The sequence below is a fragment of the Pholis gunnellus genome, assembly GCF_910591455.1.
Source record: "Pholis gunnellus genome assembly, chromosome: 5".
Lineage (NCBI taxonomy): Eukaryota > Metazoa > Chordata > Actinopteri > Perciformes > Pholidae > Pholis > Pholis gunnellus.
In genome coordinates, this window is record NC_136531.1 from 21,388,897 (window position 1) to 21,410,630 (window position 21,734).

At 40.5% G+C, this 21,734-nt stretch overlaps 1 long non-coding RNA gene across 2 annotated transcripts; it reads left to right on the top strand.

Moving 5' to 3' along the window:
- The first annotated feature begins 2,978 nt into the window (after positions 1 to 2,978).
- On the top strand, positions 2,979 to 10,106 carry LOC306696587. 2 transcript variants are annotated; one of them, XR_013767103.1, is made up of 5 exons: positions 2,979 to 3,001; positions 4,923 to 5,014; positions 5,183 to 5,267; positions 5,478 to 5,804; positions 8,326 to 10,106. It is a non-coding gene; the product is annotated as an uncharacterized lncRNA (long non-coding RNA). The 2 variants fall into 2 exon arrangements; XR_013767104.1 differs by lacking the exon at positions 2,979 to 3,001 and having other exon boundaries at positions 4,890 to 5,014.
- The last annotated feature ends 11,628 nt before the right edge of the window (positions 10,107 to 21,734 follow it).

The following is a 21,734-nucleotide window of genomic DNA, read 5'->3' on the forward strand; positions in this document are numbered from 1 at the left end:
CGACTCAAACACAACTGGACTCTCCTGAGCTCAGAATTTCTGTCAAACTTTATTTACCCGTTGCTGAACAACTTTAGTGGTTTACCAGACCTACTGCAAATCACGTTAAAGCAACAGATAAAGCTCAGTGTTATGGATTAACTGGTCTCCACAGCAATTAAGTACAGGATAAAACCCGACATGCTGGGTAACTAAGCCGCAAACGCTGCAGTCATGTAGGGAGGGGGAAGGCATGAGACGTTGACACCATGGCCTCCCCTGTGATAGTGAATCGAAATATTATATTTATTTTTGTCATGTATTGCATGTGTGTGTGTGTGGGTGTGTGCACACATAGCCAAAGACAGATTACAGACTGGGCATTAAATGGAATTAGTACCATTAATGATGGCTGCAATCCATTTAAGTGAGCCAGCTCCAGAGCTGTGGTGTTTGCTCAGAACCAACGACATTATTGGGACACTTAATGGAATGGAGTCATCGTTTATGGTGTCACTGCGTGCCACACTTGTACACTGCTTTGACAAGTCACAATGTCGACCAGAGACATCAAGTTAATCGCTGGGATCTGGGAATGCAGCAGCATCACTCAAGAGAAGTCAGACACTGTTGAGCGAGGAGGTAGAGTGATCAGAGAATCTACCGGTCTTAAATCCTGGTGACTATCCATTTGGGAATAATTTTCATGGGAAGTTTAATTGAAATAGCTGTAGGTCATTTGCAACTATTATAGGGGGAATACGAATGACCAAACCTTGATTTTAATCCAAGTAAATATCAATGTATCATTCATTAAATATGGTTTATATAAATATCATTTACTTTATATATATGTGGGGTTGTATGCTTGCCTCCAGATCATTGTGTCATGTTTTTGTTGTCCTGCTGTGCACCGACTACTCTTGTGACTCACTTTTAAAAAGTTGTTTTTATGTCCTTATGTCATACGATTATATATTAATATTATTTTCCACATTCACAGAGTTCAATTCTTTTAACCAACATCAGTCCTGATTATCACTACCAAATATTTATTCATTTTCTGAATTTTAACCCTTTAAATTCAAGTTTATTTACATAATGCCACTGTTGTTTTATTATGAAAAACATAATTGTTCCGCATTCCAAATGCAAGAGAGATTTTTTTTTTCTCACAGTTTTGGATATTTTATTGAATAGCAACAACATTGATTTGAATGCATGGCACCCAACACTGCAGTGCAACATAACAAAGTCCCAAGTGGAAACCAGGAAAGCAGCATGTATTTGCCTCATAGGAATATAGTAAAAACTACAATTTTGAAGGTGATTGAAAGATACAATAGAACGCATGACGTCATGCTCTAACGGCTGTGAGATCAAAATGGTTTCAATGGGTTTCAATGGGCACACATTTTGTGTCTAGATTTTGGCTACACAGTTTATTATAGACTCATCATAGGAGCTGATGTTGAACTTTCGAAATAAAAATAAAAACTCACACCCTTGCCAAAATTGATGCCATATGTTTTAACACAGGCTAAATGATCGAAACTTTTTTAAATTCAAAAGTTTGGAATGTCCCGTAGTAATGTACTGGCAATAAATTGCAATTTATTAACTGAAAGAGTCTGTTCTCTTGTTAAACTTTGACATGCTCTAAAATAATAAAAGCATTTCATCATTGGCAGTGTGCATAAGCCCAGGGACTTTCCTATTTCCACAGTTGACTAGATTGACTTCAAGAGCACCGTGCTCCGTCCTAGTGGACCCATATCAGACTCTACCAGTTAGCAATTTCCTCAGCAGTCATTTTGTCTTGTCATGTTACTAACAACATTAACTATATTGCTCCTTGTAATTCAAGTCTCCCAGTAAGTCAGGACAGTGTGACTGTGATGCAGCATGCACAATCCCAGGGCCCTGAAACTGAAGTAGCTAAATGGAATTCAGTCATAGTTTTCATCACTCACTTTAATTTAACCTGCCTGCCTATGAGTTTGAGTCCATTCCCTGCTAAACGCAGCATACCAGGGGGGACGAGTATTCCAACAGAAGGAGCACTAGTAGATATACGTCAGAGACGGGGCCCATACAAAAAGCACAGCGATTGAGGGAGACATGACGTCAACACCTCACTTTTGCCACAGGGCTTTCCTGTTTGGTCAATCCAGCAATGAGCATTACTGCATGGGACAAAAGACCTACGGCAACCAGAAGATGAGATAAACATTCCCGCAACGATACATTTATCATTTTGAGTCGTCGGAGTTATCAGCCATTAGATGACTAACCGTGAGAAAGTGAAAGCGTCGACAACATCAGTCAATAGAAGAGACTTGAGAGAAGTTTAACGGTGGGATTAACAGCTATGGGAAACAGTGATGGGGTAAATTCGTTGCATTAGGAGTCAGATAAAACTAAATTATGCATTATCCACGAAGAGCCTTCAGAGGGTTATGAATACACTGAGGTTTCGAGAAAAATAAAACAAGCCCTGTGGTGTTGAGGGGGATAAGGCCCACACTGTTGATTCAATATTGTATTGCTATTGCAACATCAACCTTGACGATTGCACAGTGGGCTCATAAAAACATAAAAACCTGCAGCCAGGGCAAAGGACAACAACACAGAAATTCTGAATGTATTCTGCGTGAACAGATGCCGCAGCCGGCAAGAGACACAGGCTCACTGGAGAGTGTCGGGTAGATTAAATGTCAACCGCTTCTAAAAGGTGTATCAGTTTGCCTGCTTCATGCTGATGAGATGATGAAGTTGTTTAGATGCACTAAGATGAGGACCGATGGTCAACATGACTGACTGCTGTCTGTTGTGCATGCTCCAAGTATGCATAAAACATGCATCCAATGTGTGCATATGTAATGTAATAACGCCAGATCATGAGAGTCATTTTAATTCCATTTTCTTTTCTCCACTTTTAAGTGAAATGCGAGAAACCTGGCGGAGGGATTCAGAACACTGATTCTATGGCGCATAAGTGCATCTACTCTGCCACAACAAGGTGCGTGAAGCAGGAAGACTTGAAGGTGTTGACGTTTCACTGGCTGTGTAAATAATGACTGTGGTTTCCAAGATCCAAAGGCATCTTAGTGGGTGCGCCACTATAGCACACCCACAGACTTGGGTGTGCTAGTGGCGGCTAATGTAGCCTTGAGCCACTGGCTGTTTTTGCCAGATGACCCAGCGGGGTTTTTTTGGCCGTCGTCGTGGCCTCGTTCAAACAAATGGCAGATGCTGTATTTTTGCATGCGGTGCTGTTGTCTATTTGAACAAGGACACCGAGATGCTGGTCCCAATTTGAAGAGAGGAAAATATAATTAGACGACAAGTCACCAATTTGAGTTCCATAATTTATGTGAAGGATATCTGCATCTCGGTGCATTCAGATTTGCATGTGTTCCTATGTAGAAGTTTTGGTGTTCACTACAACCTGCGGGACGTTCCTTCACATTTCATTATTGTTACTGATGTCCCCTTAAATAACAATAGCCATGTTTGATACAAGAAAATTGTATCCTCCATTATTTTGTGATTGGAACAGACTAGCAGGAACCAAAGTAAATATGTTTACAGAGAGGGAAGACATAAACAAATCAACCCGTGAATATGTTACCTTAATGCACAACATTGATACTCATTTCTGCAGTTGAGCACTGCTCAGATTCCTCCTGTCCTAAGTGTCTGAGATCTCTTTGGCAGGCACTGCTCTGCTCCCTGTCGCTCCTCGTCTCCTCGTGCTTGATTATATAAATGACTTCCAATTACTTCGTGTCTGTCACACACTGGACAATCAGATCTCTAATTAACACTCACACTGCAAGTGCCATTGAAAATCAATGTGTGTTATGACTTTGATGTGTGGATTCAGAAGAGACACGTTTTTAAAGGATGATGCTGGGATCACTTTACAATTAAAGTTAAAATTAAAATCAAAGTTTTGACTGTATATCCTGATCCAATAAAAAATATGTTGTATCCCGGCGTTTCACCAAACTGTTTCAGCAATGTCAACACAGAATCCCGAGCATTAGTGATGTCCAGCTGAAGGAGGATCATTTCAGAGTTTGTTCTGGTCTCTTTCTGGTATTTGGTGATGATAATCAGATTAAATATTCCTTTGATAAACACATATAAGTAGGTGATCTGTGTATGGACGTGAAAGCTGCATTTAGCAAGACTTTAGTGCAAAAATCCAGCTTCCCCATCACCTGGGTCACATTCCCCCTATTTTCCAAAATTGAACTGTCACACGAGGTTCACCCACAGAAACTGACTCCTCTGATTCCAAAATCACCAAAATAGATAAATGAAGAGGAAACTAAAAACAGAGGTAAAGGCCACAAGCATGAGTCATTGTTTATCAGCATTTGGGTCATTTACCTGCCATGTGTGTGTCTTGCGAAACAAACAATGTTTTGACCAGTGTGTGTGTGTGTGTGTGTGTGTGTGTGTGTGTGTGTGTGTGTGTGTGTGTGTGTGTGTGTGTGTGTGTGTGTGTGAGACAACTATCTTAATATTACATGACTGCTTCCGGTAAAATGACTAATGAATTTCCAAAAAGTCTTCAACTGAGTGAGAAAGACCCTTTGAAACATATAATAGATTAAAGACTTTGGCCAGTGGCTATTGCCACAAGATCAAATAGTCATAATGACCTCATGGGAAAATCTGTGTGGACGTCAAATTCAGCAAAATGAAGAAAAAAAAGCAGCTCTGCTGCAACACATCAAAGGCATTCATACAAGTCTCAACTTGTTGCAGCCTTCACTTCTTCATGAATAGGGCTCCACTCTCTTCGCTCTCACACACGCGACACAGAACGCCCCCCCCTTGTTGTTCAGGATCCCAGCACACACCCTCTGCAGTAAAAAGCATTGTAATTCCTCGTCATATTTCTGTAATCATTAACCTTATGCACTTAGGGACAAGTCTGAAGGACGGTGTTCACGCAGTGGAGCACCGTAAGGGATCGGAGTCTGAGAAGAGCTGAGGAGAAGCACCAGACCCTCCTGAGGTCAGTTCCACTCAAAAGCAGGGCATAACCCACGAGCTGCTTTCAAAAGAGACCTGGGTGGTTAATCAGCCTGCAAAGATCAGGGTTTCAACCTGCCTGCAGAAAACCTTGTAGTGTGTTTAATGTACACTGAAATCTGTTTTAATTTGTTTGTTCTCTATGTTACAGTGAAATGCAAAAGAGGTGACGATGGATTACACATTATTGCACACACTTGTCTGGCTTCTACCTGCATTCACTTTTACAACACAAGGTAGGCCTGCGTGAAACTACTTTACATTTGTTCAAAATGAGGAGGGGGGAGAAAATCCTTTTCCTTTAAAAGGTTTAAGGAGGATCAGGGTGTAATGTTCTAATACTGTAAAGTGTAACAATGTGATTGTGTTGGTTACAATGCTGAAGCGACAAGAAGCGTTTTGTTTCCTTTTACATCTCAGTACGGTATTTGTGTATTCGTCAACAGAGTTGGTGAAACTAAGGGTTAGTCCCGGGATCGTCGCCGAGTGCGGCAAACAGGTAACCCTGAACTGCGACGTGTCCTCGTCACTAGAGGGACTATCAATCAAACACATGGAGTGGTTCCACAGCGACACATCCGTGTGTTCAGTGGACAGGGGGGGAAACATCACAAACCACACACGCTCTCTGAGTGATTTCTATTGTGAGTACAAACACGGACAATTGTCCCTCATCTTGAAAAGAGTGAAGCCACAGGAGAAAGGAAAATACACGTGCAAACTGCAATCCAACCGGGGAGCTTCGCACGAAGAAACAGGAGTGGAGTTAAAAGGTCAGTTATATGTCTCAACACCATTCATTAAACTAAAACAAGGAGAACGGTTTCTCTTTCGCTACTTCCTCAATTGCGCTGGTGGCATAAGTGTTCAAATTCTTTACTTAAAAGGTGCCCTGTGGCTTTTTTCTCTCTCCAGTAAACAAACAAAAAAGTATTTACATTCAGTGTTACTCACCAACGTGCACTAATGTGTTGAATGCATCCCCTTCAGTATAAAACATTTTGAAGAGCTGATTTATTAAGTATTTTGAATCCTCTATCGGACTGACTGCCTGGTTTTGTGATGATCATGGTGTATTATAATTACCATTGTTGAAATACATTGTAATAACATTATAATGCATTATAATGTGATTATAAGTTACTCCAAGTGGTCATTGTTTGCCAATTTGTTCAATTTGTTCTTTTAATGGTATTTTCTTCATTTTAGTTAAACAATGACCCCTTAGAATTACTTCTAAACACATTTTAGTGCATTATAAAAAGAGTATAATGTGTTATAACTGTGGGAATTATAATATGCTATGATCCTTGCAAAAAACATACCAGTGACTCATCAGCATTATTAGTATTATGATGCTTGACCTTTGAAGTCATTATAAAATACTTTATAATGTATTATAATCATTGGTATGGATATCTATGATTGCTTATAACTGTAATTATACAGCGCTGTAAGCAGATTATAAACCATTGTAACCATGTTTATGATGCATATGGGTGCCTGCATCGGTTACACTGATGCTTACAGGCTCTTGTCATTTCTCACATACTCGATTAATTTCCTCGCCTCCTCGCTTCAAATCTTAGTCCCTCACACCTGAGAAGCAAGCGGAGGAGTCGTGGCAACAGGCAATTAACAGAGTGAAACATCCTCGGAGCCGTCAGTTAAAAGCAACATCAATTAAAGATGATGCGTGGAACAGCTGCATCAGCTGTCCATTGTTTAGTTACACCGCTGTGTTTTATGAACTCAGTCTGATGAGCACAACAGTGTTCATGACAACTTATATATTTATTTTTCTAAATTTGTTCACAACGTGGTATAATGTGACAACAATGTGTCACGCCTCTTTTATATGTCACAGATGCCGAAAATACTTTTGCAAAGGATCGACGAGGAGGCACAACAATAGGGAAATGAGAAGAGCAAGTAGTCTTCTTCTTCTCTGCCTTTGTTGGTTCATTGTTGAGGATCTTGGTGCATTTCCGGCACATGTCGGTCAATACAATAGCCTAGTATGAAACTATTGGCAGTAAATGGCATGCTGGCGTGCACGTGAGTGTTCTACTGCATTTTGAATGAAAACAGAGACCAACTCTTAAAGGTGAGCTGAGGAGTATTCAGTTGGTTGAAATCTGCAACCTCTACACAATGCTCCTTTAAGTACACTGCTTAGGCACAATTTTGAGGTACTTGTACTTTACTTGAGTATTTTCTTTTTCTGACTTTATACTTCTACTCCTCTACAATTCAGAGGCTGTTGGTGAACAATAGTCTTTATCATTGGTTAATAGGTAACATATTACTGTTTTATAGATCAATAATAACCAGTTTGTAAAAACAACCTATGAGTTGCCAGGTTGTAGAACATTTCTCTTCCTGGTATTTATCCCCCATCAGGGAGGCCACTTCATGTTTTATGCTCCTTCTGAACTGAAACCACTGCAGAGAATCTGAACCAAAATGAATTGTTACAAAATTATTAATTCATTATTTACAACTGCAAACTAATGGGAGATATGAAAATGAGAAATCCACAACCCCTTTTTTTTTAAATAATGTACTCACTTTAGTGGATTATTGCTAAAGAACCATTTATTAATGACTTATTACCATTTTTAACTGTATTTTTCTAATGAGGCACCAGGTATGAATCGATTCTGGTCTGCAGCTCTTTTGCTGAAATTTGAACCAGCCACTAAGAGGATCTTTCCTGATGAATGAATTAGCTCAATAGCTATAAAGACAAAGCCAGTTATGCTTATTGAAGATGAACACCAGCAAAATATATTTTTTTACAACTTTGCAACCCAAAAGTTGTCCTTCATACTGGCTAATCTGTATTGCATATGAATGCATAATTGAATGATTTCTTAGCTAATAAATACATTTGTTAAAATGTACAAATCTGTATGCATTACCAGAATGCCTAATTAGTATGTTTAATGTAGCAGCTGGTTGAGCTACTGTGAGCTACTTTCTATACTGAAGTGTAACCTATTAGAATAAACATCCTATTTCATAAACTCATAATGCGTTTTATGTGTAAAATCTCAATACGCAAAGTTTGTCAAATCAACATATTTATTTTAAATGTGGCTCGTTTAAAGCAATGTACAACTACAATATTTGAGTGAATGTGCTCCGTTGTGATTGGTGTAGATTTGATCATGAATATCAGTGAGGTATGGAGGGTCTTTCATGGTTCCACATGCTAAATGAAAACACTACATATCAAAAGGGCATCATTGAAGCTAATTTAAAAACTCTTCTTATGGTCTTCCCCCTCAGAGTGTTGTGGGATCGCTGAGGGTGTTGAGACAACGGACCGGCTCACCTGCACCTTCAAGAATGTCTACCCCGACGGAGATGTGCACTGGTTTCACGGCTCCCACAAACTCGCAGACGCGTCTGCGAGGCAACAGACCTCTAAACAAGTGGAAGAAGGGGGTTGGCTGACTATTCGAAGTTACTTGGAACGGAAAAGTTCCCATGGGCCCTACAACTGTTCCTTGATGAGCAACGAATCTGGTCGATACATTGCGAGCACTTTGGTACGTCCAAAGTCCCTGGATAGCGTTAAAACACAGGAACGTTCACGCCAGAGCAAGAATGGAGTTGGATCACACGGACCTATGTCGACGTTCTTGTGTTTTTCAGTCTTACTTGCCACACTGAATTAATGGATTTGCTAAAATACATCCACACACTGGAGTGTGATAAGATATCAGGGTGAAGCGATGGTTGGGAACAATAAGGTACTGAGATTTGTGTTTTTTTTAAATCATCCTGCATGGTCCAGTGGTTTATTCTTCTTCCTTTAAGCTCTCGACTGAAGTGGACGAGTAAATTACAGACTGCTCAGAAGTCAATAATCATTACGCTGTATGAAAATTCCTCTGGTAGTTTTGTTTTAATAGAGAGTCACGATAAGTGAGCAGAGCTTGTTGGCTTCATTACTCCCAAATACACACACACACACACACACACACACACGGTAGTAAAACACTCTCATAGTACAAATGACCATGGAGTACTTCTGGCTACTGGTTCAATTTTGCCTCAAGATTTCTTTCTGAGAGAGTGAGATGAAAATGCCTGCTGACAGGTGTTTCCACCGTGTGTCCTCGGGATGGTTGTCTATACTATGTGAATGCACAATTTCTGCACTAGCACTATGAAAGACAAATCTGTCCGTCTTCAACAGAATACAGACCTCAAAAGATGGGCTCTGCCCATGAATTCCCCTCAAACACACAGAAGCCTTTGGTGTGCAAAATATCTGGGCACATGAGCTCTCAGTAAAGCAATCGTGGATGGATGCTGCCCTCTGGTGAGCTGGCTGTGGTCAGTGTGGGATGTGACTGTGGCTGCTGTACAACTAGCTGTCCATGGAGGGCTAAATGGGTGCATATAAAGGGTTGGTTTACTGCAGCAGATCATTTTTTCCCGGTTCCCCATATTCAACCAGCCGTCTTGTCTCGCAGTGCACGCTCTTGAGAAGACACTTAAGAGGCTTCTCTCGACCGAATGACTCTCTGCTAATGGTGTCACGACATCGTTGCCGCCACAGGGGCAGGTTCAACTTTTAGCAAGACGTTGCTGCGGCTGAGAGCCCACTGGGGGAATGACTTTGAGATCACCTTGGCTATTCCAGTGCACATGGATTCACACGTATATATACACACACACATGCATACACAACACTGGGTGTTTGTGGAATAATTATCTATAATCCCACAGATGATTGTTTTGTGAAATATTGATTTTGACCAATATTGCACATTAAAGCTATTTGCATATGTTATCACAAGACTAAATAACGATTTCACTAACTATTCAAAATGGCTACATTTTTAAACGGACTCCTGATGAGCCTTAAAGGGAGCTTTCTGATCATCTATAACATGATGTACTAATGTGAACACTTGATTGATTTTCTGTTTCCATGTTGTGATTCTCAAAAGAATGATGCTGACTCAAACGTTTACAACAATAAATCCTATAAGTGAACCCGGTGTAAGCTTTTACAATAGAGCCTTTAATTAAAGAAAAATAAAGAACATTTACGAATGAAATGATTTATGGTTGGTTTCTCTATGGAAATAACAGACTGAAGATCATTTTTAGTTTTTTATTCATGTCCTGATGTGATGAAGGCTTCTCCTTCGTTTACTGTGGCCTTTGTTGTACCTCATTTATACGTCACTTTGAACAAAAGGCATCTGCCAAATTCATAAATGCAAAGGTAAGTGACTGCAACCTAAAGAAGGCAGCGTGCTAAAACATCTTAGAACCTGAATTAAAGATATGAACGCTATTTTACTATTCCTGATAACCTCAGAGGGAAAAGTGTGCCGACAAATCTGTAACAAAATTGAAGTCGAATGATGAAAGAGAAAGTGGTGTTTTTCATCATAGATGCACATTTGAATGTAATGTAAGAGGCTTTAAGTTGTTGTAAACATAGAATGAAGCTCTACTTCTGTAGTTGAGGTTCAGTCCATTCTTGACTTTGTAAAGTAAAACAATCACAACTCAAAGTCCGTTCAGGGGCTATTCTTGAGCGACGGTCTTACATGGACTTTTTTTGTTAGATTCATATTTCTTGGTTTTGATCCAAACCAACGTGGAAAATGGTCAGAAATGGTCAGAAAAAAAGAAGGATATCAAATGTGCAAACTCCATGTGCTGGTGAAAATGCTTGTTTGTATTTTCCCTGGGGTCCAAACAGTTGACATGGTTGACAGTACAAAAATACACATTTAAACTACGCGTCACATAACACACCGAAAAGCAAGGACTGAATAAACCATGATCTAATAAATGGCTATCATCATTTAACATAGAATGCCCATGCAACCCTAAACCAACAAATAATACGAGTAGAAGAACATTTTCTTCTGCACATCAGCGCGTCATGGTTTAAATAAAACAACACACTGCCTCACCGTCTCCCTCTGTACTTGTAGCATGCACTTCTTACCACAAGAGGGAACAAGTTACACACTTACCAGTCCTCCTCTGGGCAAATAATGAGTCCACACTGCTTTACACGTTGATGCTGGGCTGCCGGGTCCAAAGGGGCCAACTGATGAGGGAACTCGGAGAACATTCTCACTGCTCAATATATATACGTTGCTTCATTATGAGAGTTTGCGTAAATACTGTTAAATAGAGTTCAACATGTTGCAATTACGCATACTGCCAGACTAATGTGTCCTAACAATTCACAAACTGAATAAACATCTGCAACCACGCAGCATTTCTCATTGCCAAAATGTGTGATGTTTGGGTTTCTTGCTCCCTCTTTACATAATGATGTTGGTGTTGTAACCGAGCGGCAGGATCTTCTCCGTTACCCCAGGAAACATGGGTCTTGTTTCTGCAAGTGGCCCTGCTGCCTTGTTACATCACCGCCTCATGTTTGAAGTTTACTTCTCCTGCGAGCACCTCATCTGGGCGCAAAGTACACATTGGCGGGTGTTGTGTCTATTCACTGAGATGCGCAAGTGTGTGTGCGAGAGAGTGTATACAGGGGCTTCAGGTCAAGTTCCCATGGTAACTGAGAGGTTTCTCACTGTGTGCCCATGGCTTCGTATGTGTGTGTGTGTGTGTGTGTGTGTGTCTGGCCAATTATCCCAGTGGGCTGTTATCTCCTCTCAGAGAGGTTTACATTATCACTGTGACAGCCTGGTGGTCGTTGTCAGGTGAGCGGCCACAGATGGTTATATCATACACAAGAGCAGGGTGCACAGATAAAGAGAAAAAAAAAGAAACAAGATAAGAAACTGACTGACCGACAAACAGCTCGAAAGGATGGATAAATGGGACGGGGAGGGAGAGGGAAGACGGTGGAATAGAGGAATGGAAAGAAGAGATAAAAGCCAGATTCTGTCAACAAACAGGGGATTTTTATGTGAAGCACTGATGAGCCTGTTACCTAACGTTACGGTAACAGGGTGTTGGTTTAGGATTAATTGCCCCAAGAGCTGATGTGCACAAGGATCAGTGCTGTTGGTGACAGTCGTGGCACAGTTCCCGTAGACTTCTGTGTGCTTTATTTCTGTCTTTATACGCAGTTACATTTACTGTATAACACTAATTCATACACATGTTATAAGATGCCCCCAAGTGGTTTTAACAACGAAACATTGGTATTTCTTCACAGCCTGCAGCATGTTTTTATTTAGTTAAGAGCAAAGTCAGATTGTGAAAATGTACATAAGTATTGGCAACAAAATGCACTTCAAGGGCATTAAGTAAAAATACTATATTTCAGAATGATCCTTGTCAGTATTTTTTATTTGTATTAATGGATTATGATGCATGTAAGAAGATGTAGTATATACTGTTAGATATTTTAATCTTGCATCCTATTTTATAATTTGTAAGTTGGATAAGTTGTGTTTGAAATCAGAAAAGCGTATATTATAGTTGTTTCATAAATGTAGTAAAAAAATAAAAAGTGTAAAATTTAAAATATTTACCTCTGAAATGACGTCGAGCATTAGCATAGTGCCTCAAAATTGGACCTAATTACAGTACTTGAGTACATATTACTTGTGTTTGTAGGTCACAGCTACAGGGAAAGCATTGGTGGCTCAAACACTGAATGTCCTATTATGTCTGTGTACATCCTACAAGTATTAATTAAACACTTCATCCCTCCTCTGAACCGCGAACATCATATAGCAGATCAGAGAGCATCGGTGACTTAAACATTTCCAACACGGACGCTGTCTTGTTATTCTCCTCCGAAGTTTTCCACAAAGTTTTCAGAGTACAAACTCATCCCTCATTCAGTGTTAATCCAGACTCTTGGAAGGCTGCTTTATATAATGGCTGTCAGAGAGATCAATACATGAATAGCCCAGCGGGAAGACTGAGTGCTACGCTGAGAGGAGGCGGTGTCTTGAAATGTTATGGTTACAGCAGGAGATATCCAAGTGTTGAAAGGCATGAATGAGAGCAAAGATCAATAAACGCTGTAAAGCCATATGTGCCAGCGCTGATGCCCCAGTCGCAGCAGTCGGAGGCTGAGACTGTCAAATGTGACTGTGAGGGAAAGATGAACCTTTGTCTGAAGACACCGCCTGTAGGAAGCCTCTCAACAAACACAGGGGGAAGTCTTTAGACTGTCAAAATAAAATACTGAAACATTACAGCTAATGCTGAGATGCAGAGGGCTTGGATACACACTCTGTTTATTAAGTCTTACTCTCTTACTGTATAATCAGAGTCTAATTATCCAGGCCTATGTTCACGACTTCCCAACACATAGATTCTTTCTAAAACGTTTCCATTTAAAAGCCTGCCTGTGCAAGCCTTTGGTGGGATTCAACCTAAAATACACAGATACCTGCATTTGCATTTGCTCAAAAAGGTGTCTTGCTTATTGTTACTTCAGTTGGACTTTTGACTTCATAATGATGTTTGTGCAGAGGCTGTTTTCACATTTACACGTCTCTGTGCGCATCCTCAAACCTGAGTGTAAGAGATGTACGACACAGACACTGTTAACATGGCCAACAACTCACGAACGCATCGTATGATATACAGATACGTATGTAGCCTACAAGTACGTCAGCATTAACGTGCGGCTTGATTGGTCAGTGGGCTAGCGTGACTGTTGTGAAACTAGCTAGCAGAACTTTGTGGTAGTAAGAGTTCAAGTTTAAAGATATGTAAGATGTTTTTACATGACATTACATTTTTAGCGTTTTGGCATGTTTACTGCCTCTGTCGAGCGGACATTTGAATCCATTAAAACGCACTAAAACGTATTCAAGAAGTACAACTGGGGAGGCTCGACTGTCATTACTGGCGTCCATGAATCGAGATGGACCTCTTGCTTGAACTGATGTGAATAATATTTGAATGGTGCTCTCGAGTGTGCGGCGGAATGCGTGTTTTAGCGCCGCAGTTTTTCTGGAATGTCCAGAGGCCTGTTGAATGGTGTTATTTGGGTTTTATGTTGTTCTACCTGCTTTGTTGTCATATAAATACATGTGACTGGTTCTTGTGAGTTTGCTCTTGTCATTGTGTTAATTACATTGATTTTGACTACATGCATTGCCTGTTAATGACACAGCATCCCGTCATGCTGGCGTCATAATGAGGTTATTAGGAGGTGGTCGAACTGTAGTAGGACAGCACTGAAGGCCCAGGTATAAAATACACGGCCCGCCACTAGTATAGAGTGTATAATGCAGGTCAAGCTAACCGTGCTAACCGGTGATAATGATAGCCACAATAGCTTGTTAAGGGCCTTCATTTTGCAGTGTTTGTGTCAGACTAACAATGAGGACAGAAATGTAAGTTACAAACCGACGCCCTCTCATTAACGTTCTTTGAAATCTTTTCGAAGAGCGAAGTCGGCACTGAGTGAGAGCTCTTTTCAATCAAGCCCCATTGACAAGAAGACTAACCACTGCTCATTCAATCTTTGTGAGAGGGTACTACTGATCTCTTGTTTGGTATGTATTGATGGTTGCTGTATCCTTGAGTTACATAACTGCATCCTGAAAGAAAACAAGCAGAAGTACGGTACAAGAACAGGGATGGAGGGCAAAGAAAACAAGTGTTTGATAAAGTAATGGACTGCTTTCATCTTCGGGGAGATGGATACATGAGGTCATCGTTTACATTACATGTTCCTTAAAAAACTCCAAAGTCACAGGACCAAAATTGACTCCAACTTCCTGGAACAGGAAGCCCCACTAGCATCAGTTTGCTTGGGTTCAGTGACTCTCTGTTCCACTTACTCACATCATCAAAGGAAAACTGGTGCATTTTTTGATCAAAGTCCAAATTAAGTGACAATATTGAGAGACGGTCTAGATGCAGTTGCACCCACCATATTTCATGAGTGCTTGCAAACCAATTGTTCGACTCCAAATTGAGTGCATCCTCTACTTTACCCTCATACAGAGCAGGTCTTGGTATTTCCTGGATACCTTTGAAATATGCATGTTTTAACCCTTCTGAGTAATACAGAATCAATATCTCTTCAAGCTAACAAATGGTCCCTGTCTTTCCATATATCCATAACAGCACGAAGTTTGATGAGGTGGACTGTTAACACTTGCACTTGTTACACAGCATCTCTGGAGGATTGCAATCACCTCCACGTCTCGCATCAAAGGGCTGCTGATTAGCTCATATCAAAAAGTCTTCCCTGTCTGCTCTCCGTGTGGATTACCTTCCCATTTACCTTGCATTTCAGCTCCGAGAAGAAAGGGAATAATTCTATGTAATTTGTGCTCATTCTCAGCGTTTCCCTTCAATCTACTGCTCTCACCGCCCACCATCCATACTCGGCACGGACAGTGGGGTCAAAGGACCAGAGGCAAAACTGATGTCTTATTATTATCATGGTTCGATTTGCTCGGAAAATAACATCCAAATGGTCCTCATTACTCTGAGGCCCCAGCAGCTTTAGAGGATGTTTTACTGCACTGTGTGTGTGTGTGTGTGTGTGTGTGTGTGTGTGTGTGTGTGTGTGTGTGTGTGTGTGTGTGTGTGTGTGTGTGTGTGTGTGTGTGTGTGTGTGTGTGTGTGTGTGTGTGTCGGGAAATCATGTAACCCGAGGATTTATGTCACATCTCAACCCCGACCACCAAACTGCTTGACACCGCTGTGCATCTACACTTATTGTAGTTGTTTGCTTTCAAGCTACGGGAGCATGCCGGGCTATTTTGTATTTATAAAGAGATTGCCATATAACTAGATCTGAGTGCTGTATACTTGTGTTTTCCAAGTGCAACAGATGTGGCCGAGGGCATCGGGGGAAGGAGAGATGGAGCTGTTTGGTGACTGGGGCTAAAGCGCTCTCTGATTAGGGTGGGAGAAAAGGATAATTGGAGAGTCAGGAACCTTAAATGGAGGTGGCTTACACTTTAAAGGGGGTTTGACTGTGCCAATTTATAGGCCACTCAGGAATGATTCTGCTATGTATATATAGCTTCTTTTTTTTTAACTTCTTGAGATTTTCTGTTTTCAAACTTTATATTCACACTCCATCTGGTAGATGACTCACTCTTTGGGTACAAGTTGAAAAGCTAGTATGGGAAAGGCAATTATAGAAGTCATAAGCAGGCAGTGTGACTTTTTCCTTCTCATCTCAGTTTTCATCTCCCTCATAATCAGCTCCTGTTTTGACACATTTTGTGCACAATGAAGAATATCTGTATGTGGTAATTAGTTCTCCTAATACGTTCTGATCGGATCATTTAATTTCGGCAAATGAAAAGCACCTAATTAGTGAAAGATGGAGGTTATGAAACAACGGAAATTAAATGCCATCTGGGTTTCTTTCACAGGTATTTGATTTTGCCTGTAATAAATTGATTCTTATTTATATGTTGACTCATCCTTCAAAGTTGTGAACTAGATTTTCTTTCACACAACACACACATTAACACAGCCATCACGTTTTAGCGTTACATTTTTTTTACCAAAAAAGAAAAAATAACTGTGGCAAGACACTTAGTGGAGGCTGCTATTCTGGCATCGTATTACTTTTAGTCATCAGAACGACAAGCGACACATAGAGCCGTTTAGGAGAGGAGAAAAGTACAGTAGATCTATTGATTTTACAGTTATGTTACTGTAAAATCAATAGATCTAGTATAATTTTCTCCATCAAGTAACAGCAATTATGTCTAAATGTAAACTTATTAGGAGTTGATTTCAGGATGGATTTTTTAAGGGATGACGTGTGACCTTTTTTCTAAGACATCAACTTGTAAAGATACAGTATGTCATGTGAATCTGCTGAAACGCCAATAGAAATATGTTAAGTAACAATACACGTGATTTCTTTCTGAATATTCCACTTAATTTATTCCTCATTTCTACAACTCTCACAAGTTACATTACGACAGGAAAGCGGGGACTATCTTAATGAAATGTTGATCGTAAACAGTGGTAGTGAAGTATGATTATAAACATCAAACACTGAGAAAAGCCTTCTTCAGTCACTGTGAGATAAATAACTCATTTGGTGTTCACACATATTTCGTATTCTGGAAAAGTCAACAGAAAACTATTTGATGCAAAAGTGCTGAATGCAAAGAAAGCACGCCAGACAAAAAATGATTTTGGCAAACACACACACAGCGCATGCAGGTATACAAGCAGACAGCACACAGAATAAGACACAAACAAACACCTATTTCACACCTTTGCCGGACATCCAGTTTCTGTGGACATTGAGAGGAAATGTGTGTCTGTAAAGTGTTTTCATTAACAGCAAACAAAGTATGATTCATTCATACTTCCTATTTTTGGTCAAATGTTTAATGTTATCTTTTATTTACAGATGCCGCACACACACCCACACACACACACACACACACAAACGCACACATGTGTCTGTCTACTAGACTTAGTATTGATTTGTGGCAGTCAGCCATTTTATCCACCAAATCTGTCACAGCATGTGCTTGCACAACATGATCTTGCCAGTAATTTGTTCAGATCACGACACTAGACATAACCACCCCATGTTGTTTTTTAAAGATAAATCTCCACGTGTAACTAAAGATAGGTCATTGGGCAGAGCGAAGCATTTGCATCACATTCACAGCCTGTGACATCCTGACTCACAGCAACACATTCAACACCCAAACACAAGGCTCAACAAGACACACACCTCTTTGGCCAAACTGTATTTGGGGAAGAATTCACACCGTGTCAGTACAGTGATGCCCCCAGAAATGTTACATAGGGGGGGGGCATCTTTGGGCGACAACAAAAACCAAAAGCTGTAACTGAACTTCAGAAATTGTCTTACGCAGTTATATATTATATAGTATATTATATATTAATTATCTGATGTGCACAGACTAATCAGTTCAGATAGAGGCATATTATGCATGTGCAATACGCGGGGAGGGGGGTCAGCAATTGGTGCCCCCCCCACCCTCCCACCCACCCAGGAGATGCCACTATACCAGAATTCGTACATATTCATCTGATTGTCTTCTGGTTTTGGCAGTATTGTGTTGCATTGCAGTGTTGTGTGAAAATATCTGTCCAAAAAAAAATTGAGGGGGTGACACAACACAACAAACAGTGATGTTACTGAAAAATATGTGCACATTTTATAGCCAACATCGGTGTCAGATGGTAGACGGCACCGTGGATGGTTGCCGTGGTGAGAGCTCACCCACAACTCTCCGTGTTGGGCCAAACATCTCATTGCCAATAATCATTACCATGCCTGCTGTGCATTTGAGAAATACGACTTTGAACTTGAACTCTGGGTCAAACTGTCACAGCTGATCAGCTAACTATCAGTTAGCACCTTTTCCCACTGGACACTTCATTGACAACTGATATAACAAGCCAACGTACAAATGCTGGTTATGATCAAAGTTCCCCACTCGTTTGACCTTCTGCTGTGACTTGTCAGTTAGTGTTAGTGCTTTTTGCAATTACAAATATTTGCAAAGCGCAAACATGTTCACTATCTACCTAGATTGATACATAACAGCACAACTGTACATGCACAGACAGGGGGCGACTTCAAACGTCCAACAAATGTGGATTATATAAATGTGCGTTTCTGCTTTTTCTTCTGTTTTAGGAAAAATAAAATGAAACACAGATCTAATAACAAGGCAATGTCTGAGCCTGTCAGCTCGTTTTCAAGTTATCCTGCCACCCAGTGGCCAAAAAGCATTCACTGTAGCTGAAATACTTCACTAACAAAATGGCCATTTATAAATCAAGAACCAGCTGTGAGATACCACTCATTCTTGAAGAAAACGTGTCTTGCATGCCTCCATGGTGAACGGAGAATGCGAAAGGGAAAACGGATGCAGAGACTTGCAGCGCACCGACACATAGCATGAGACGACAGTGGACGAAGTGTTTTGAATAGTACGATTTTTGCAAAAATGCATGTGTTTGGGAAGTAGTGAGCGTTCTCGTGGATGAAATTAGACTTTGATTATACTGTGAGTTGTGTGAGAGTTTGTAAAGTGCGTTAGTGGCGACTGTGGCTGAGTGGAGAGCAGGGCCATCTTTCAACCAGAGGGTTGGCGGTTCGAACCTCGGCTTTGGCGCCGCTGGTTGCATGTCGATGTGTCATTGAGCAAGACACTTAACCCCAAAAAAAATAAATTGCTCCCGTAGCTCTACGGTATGATAGCATCTGAATTGTAAGTCGCTTTGGATAAAAGCGTCAACACATGTTTTGATTCAGTTTTGCTGTTGAGAAACTGGCCTCCATTTACTTCACTGTAAAGACATTTAAGAAAAATACATTTTCTAACTGATACATAAATGGCCATTTTAACTATTCCTTTAAGATATGGTAAAAGGTTGTTAGAAGTAAAATCAGGTAGATACCTAAGTGTATCCTCACATTTCAAGTTGCCTTTATATCATATTTAAGTGTTATTTAAGTGTTATTCAATACATTTCTTTCTTTGGGAGCCAGCATCTGGTGGCTGTTGCAAAACTTGCAGTGAAGCAATTAGCCAATCATTTATCCAGTCAGCCATGGCAGCTTACTGCCTGGCTGACTGCTCTATTGAACTTTTTTGAGCCGTGGGGGAAATTACACCCTTCATTTGCAAGTTTATTCTGGCCCTGTCACTCAATTTGCATTGATATACAGTACATGATTCATAATAACAGTTTACGACCCATTTAATCACTTCATGTCTTCAAATCAGCAATAAAAAGATGATGTGGAATGGAAAAAGAAAAACAGCTTCATATGTTATGTTAGATGCAGGTTCATTGCTCTGTGAATTAAACATTGGGTCAAAGGTATTTGCTGCATAAACAAGTACTTAGGTCGAGAAAAAAAAAGCCCATTGTCAGTTTGACCCTCCTGAACAAAAAAATACATCCAATCTGAGGTTTATGCCTGGCTAAAAACTGTGCAGCAGCAGAGTAAATTAGACTGCAGGGGTCCAGGGAGGCTGTACTAGGTTATTCTGACCTTCCTCCAGAGAGAAATGTACGAGACATGATCAATCAGGCCTGCTTCTTTTCGAAGAAGCCCTGCAGAGCTTCCCAGATGGATTAAGACCTCAGAACTACTGTATATGTCATCATCTGCTGCACATGCATGGACGCACATAAACGTACACAAACACAGCTGATGGAGGGACGCTGCTTTTAAAACCCCAAACTCTCCCTCTTTTTCTTTGGAATAAGATGTATTCTGTTTGTTTGACATGTGATATTCATGCTTGATTGATGTTTAAGGACACGCAGACTGACTGTGAAAGAGGACTTGTTTAAGCTTGTGTGCTCATGTTTAGCTCTATTTTTGTTTCGCAATGTCTCACATTTTGGCAACACTTGCCCAACATTTCAATTTCTATATCTTATCTTAATGGCATTTTATCACTGGTCAAAAGCTACAAAGAAAGCAATAACCCCATATTAGCTTTAACATGACAGATACATGTGATTGTGGTGTATTTTTCCAAGCTACTACAGTTCCTGTTAATGATTCCGTATCCTTGATAACAATGGTTCAATGGTGTCGGATGTATATACTCTTCCTCTTTTAAGTGGAGTGGGACCAGCTATATAGGCACAGTATGTACTGTTCTGTGTCCTCATGGAAGAGAAAAAAAAAAAACAAGCACCACAGTTGGACAAATAAATCTTACAGAAAAAAAAAAAAGGAACGAGCTGACGGGTTTCTATGCTCCTACTCATGAGTGCCACAACTGATATATTGGCAATAAACGGGAGAGACAACTTGTCACAGAAAGTAACATCGCACACAACAAATATTGTCACTGACAGGCCGAGCACTTCAAAGAAATACTGGAGAAAAGCCATAAAGCATACAGGGTTAGAACAGAATGTTTGCAGCACTGGTGGCATCAAATACCTTGTAAAAGTGCCCTATGATAATCGACCCAACTGCAGGAAATGACCCAAAAAGCAAAAGGTTTTACATGTTAACAGAGCCTTATCTGTTTGTGAACTGATGTTTTTGCTCGGAAAAAAAAAGGGCCGATGCCAAACTGCTGCCTTCATTGACTTTCTACTGGCACGGCAGTAGCGAGGATAACCTCGGGCAAAGAGGGCAGGCAAGTCAATCATGCTAAGCTGAAGTCACAGAGAGAGAGAGAAAGAGAGAGATAATTAGATTTACTTTGACGCCCTCACCTCCCTGCCTGCCAACATCTCAAAACTGGCAGGATGGCAGGGTACAAAAACTCTAAACAAACAAATAGGAACTGGTGCATCCATGTGAATTCTGTACACGGTTTACATGCAAACCGGGATGAACTACACAAGCAAGGGTCTACAGCCATGCTAGTGGCTCTGTGAGGGTTGCTACACCCCACCCTTTGGCAGCCAATGGGTCTAACAACACACCACCATTGAGCCAAATCAACCACAGAAAACACCTATAAAACAATCAAATCCATGGGATTTATGAACAAAAGAACATGAAAACAAGATAATACCAAATGTTAAAATCAAGAAGCAGTAAGACAAGCAGTCCCCACACCAGAGATCACCTTGTTGAGCAATGCAGTACACCTGGGCAGAGCAACTAGAGAGGGAAAAGTGACAACAGCACAAGGAACATTCGCAGCTGTAACAGGTTGTACTAAGCTTTGACCAATGCCGGCTTCCTCATAATGGCAATTGTAGCATACTGATGCTTAAAGATGCTTAACTATTACCGTGTTCACTATCTTTAATTT